Here is a 3,860-nt window from a genome sequence, read left to right on the forward strand (position 1 = left end):
AAGCAGAGATCAGAGAGAAATCAGGAGTTTGATGGACAGGCTGAAGAAGTAGCTCAGTCAGGGGCTGCTAATGGAGATGTCCATCTGCTGCTTTATGCAAAGCACTCTCTCAAAAAGCAGCAGGAGAGTGTGTGAGTTGCTGGATAAAGAAGGGAAAGGAAGGTTCAAGGGAATACATTGGGAGATGTGGGCTTGGAAACTGAGACTGACGTTATGCCATTGTCACCTTTGTTTCAAAAGAGGGTCACAGTTTTTCTTTTTAACAGTCTGAAATGTTCTGTAGTTTAGATTTAACTTCTCGCAATTTGCATTTTATTCACTTCATAAAGATGTTCAAGTCAAGTCAGTGTTGAAGCAGTAGGGGGATTATTATGGGAAATATAGCCCACTCCTCTATGGAAAAGTTTAAGTGATGTATGGGACATTATTATGCATGCAAGATGAAAATGATTTCAAGTGTAAAAATGCCAGGCCTTCTATAGACAAATGTCATGCTTGAATATAAATAAAGACAGGCAGGTCCATGAATCACTTTAGTATAGAACTTCAGCCCTGTCCCTTTTATTCCCTGCAGCCTTGACGAACAGCAATAACAGCTGCAAGACAGTGATCAATCTGCATTACATTTACAAACTACTAAAACAACACTCACCTTTTCTCCTTGCCGCACAGCTATTGCACTGTGGCTGGGGCCTGGAGCCGAGCGGAGAAAGCATTAAACCGAAAGGTCAGCCCTCAGTTATTAGGCATGGCGCTGTTTGCTAATAGCTCTGCCCGGAGAGGCAGCTATTGATCAGGACCCGTCCCTGCTCTAACAGTGAGCAACACACACATTGTGTTTGTTCTTCCTAATTGAGCTGGGTTCACCTTGTGGGTAGTAGTCTTGCATGTATACAGACACACACTTTCAAATCCCAGATTAAATCATTTCCTTTTGCACACATTTGTGTACCTCTATAACAAATATGCTGACATACCATGGTGCAAGCATACAAAAACACAATGGCACGGAACCTAAATGTGCCAGATGTTTCTCCTGGTGTTCTTTCTATGTTGGCCTTCAATCACTGCCCCAAAATATGTTTGTGTATATGAATGTTTGTCACTGCACAATGGTGTTCTTACTCACCTTCTACTGTGCTCTATGGCTAATAGCCTCCTCCAATCAAGAGCACACACTCACCCACTGATCAGGACGTGCTTACCTGATAATATGAGGACCCCATAGTATAACATCAAACATCCGCTCAGGCAGCTTTCATCTTGCCCCCATCCCCAACAGACATCTGGCAGTGTGTCTATTCATCCTGGCAGCAGCCATTGGACGATATATGAACAAACCTATAGCATCCGTCCAGATCCCCTTCCAGCATGCAGTGTGCTCTGCAAAGTCCAAGTTTCTGCTGGAGAAACTTGTGTCTAAGCCTACAAAATAAGTTACAGTTGGAAGAGTTGACTCTCGCAGTAGAGATGTCAATCAAACGCCAATCAGGCCGACCAGATTCTCAGTCAACAAAAATGTTTAGGCATCAAATGGGCTTGAAAGCAGGTAAGATGCTCACACTCTGGAGTCTTGCTGAACTACAGTAGTTTAATCAAATAGCTATAGATTGGATTTTTGAGGTGTAGTTAATGTAGGCTACTTATGGAAGTGGAAACTACATTTAAAATGGACAACGCAATATACAAGTCGAGTAAAGCAAAATGGAAGTTTGAGTTTCCCCTAATTCCTGAAAGTCTTCCGAGAAGCCTTTTATCTTCAGCAACGAAGCTTGTGATGAATTGCTGCAGTTCCACTAAAGCGTTTGTTCTGTGGGAGGTCAATAACTCATCTCTGATCACTGAGTGTGACCATTGTGACTCACTCCGATCAAGAGAGTAAGTCTCTCTCAGTGATCAACTGCAAATCTGCCATGGCTGTGCCGAGTGACACAACCTTAAACAAATCTTCTGCAGCTTGATGCCTTTCACACAGTTTCATGAGCAATACTGGGGGGGCAAGGGAAGTTCTATAGGCTAGTTGCTTCACACATAAATCATTTTGTAATTATGCATTGTATGCAAGGCCCTGGCATATTGACAAATTAAGCAATCTGGAGAGGCAACCGTATGCAGGGGGCTTAAATGAACCATTAACAGATAACTTGGACCACAGCATGCTGTATCATATTGTCAAAAGCCTGGGGAATATGAGCCTACCTTTTGATCGAGCGGATACACTGTACATCAAGTTCACATTGTGGAAAAACATCAATATTAACTGTTAACTAGCACTCATTTGCATCAAAGGTTCAAGAAGACAATTGTTAACATGTGCTGTGGAAAGTTTTAGTTTCCTGAGTAGATATAGAGCAGAGAATTACGACACAACTTTTGCACTTTGGGATGGACTACATTTTAGCATGTCTGGTACTTCGTTTCGTCGAGGTAATCAAGACGGCAGTGTTAGTATTAGAAAAAGGTAATTTTCACCGTCTCAAAAAAATCAGATCAGTGTGAGTGTATTCTTAACCTTTAGGAACAATGTAGGTAATCAAAACCCAAATGTCCAGTTATTAGCTTTTTGGAGCTTTCAAAAACAGCTCTGAGTCATGTTGATGGAGAAGAGAGGAATGAATACTAGCGTCTGTTAACACCAGAGCAAAAATAATAACGCTTGGGGAACACTCCATAAGAGCTCGTCAGAAAGCAAATGATCTCACAGCTGTTTTCTGAACAGCCACTCTTGCCAGCCATCAGCTGTGTTAATCATTTTAATATGCAGATAATGGCACACGCTTTTAGCTAATCATTCCTAGTGTTGCACTTGTTTGTGTAAAGAATGAACAATCACTGTGTGAAGTGGACGGGTTTGTTGGATTGGCGATTTTGCAAAGTTAAAGAGTGGTGAGACACAGCGTCTCCAATTCCAATGTTTGAGAGATGATTTTTGCTGCTGTTCTTCTCCATTTCTCCACCATCTGTATGAGAGTGGGAACGAATGGTATTCATGACAAACAGACCTTAACACCCATGTCAAATTTATCAAAAAGCATCTGAATGATTCTCATGCATAATTTCTGGAACAATGTTTGATGGACTGAAGCATCATCTCTTTTAATTTCATAAGCCTCTTTACATCTAGTAAAAATCAAACCCTGTATGCCTCATCTCACATGGCAACACATTTTGGGTCGAGCTGAAAGACATTGGAGGCCATCAAAAGACCGCAGTCTCACTGAAGCCAATAATTATAGCTGAAAAGTGCTGAAAAGACAATACTAAACATTCCTTCCAGTATTTACCATACATGAAAAAACGTGCTTATGTGTTTATGATATGTATTACTGATATAATAAAGTTTCAAACTTCCAGTTTGAGTTCCGGTAGGTTGTTCATTGTTAAAGCTATGAAGAACATCACACCAAGTAATATATACATCTTCACAGCACTTTCATGGTACCCACATGGAGGAGTGAAGAGAGAGAGAGAGAGAAGTGAATGTGAGAGAAAAGAGAGATAGATTGAGGAGGAAATGAGAACGAGAACACAGCGAGAGAGCAGAGGCAGCACTGTGGAGCTTATTAGGATTGACTCTCCCACACTGCAGACACTTTAATAACTGTTCTTTATGTTATAATAACACAGGGCTGCCCTGCCATGGAAGGTTTCAATTTCTCCGCCAGTGTCCATCATGCGCTGGGCAGACTAAGGGCCCTGTGCGGCCTAATCACAGACAGAGTCAGATTGCCCTCAGTGTGCCGTTAATGAGGCCATTTTCCTGGAGCGAGCGCCGCTCAGGGGGAACTAATCTCTGAGTGGTGTGAAGCACAGGGTGCAGAAGGGGCAGTGAAAGGCACTGAGCATGAAAATAGCTGCAA

Source organism: Taurulus bubalis (assembly GCF_910589615.1).
Source record: "Taurulus bubalis genome assembly, chromosome: 15".
In the NCBI taxonomy this organism is placed as follows: Eukaryota; Metazoa; Chordata; class Actinopteri; order Perciformes; family Cottidae; genus Taurulus; species Taurulus bubalis.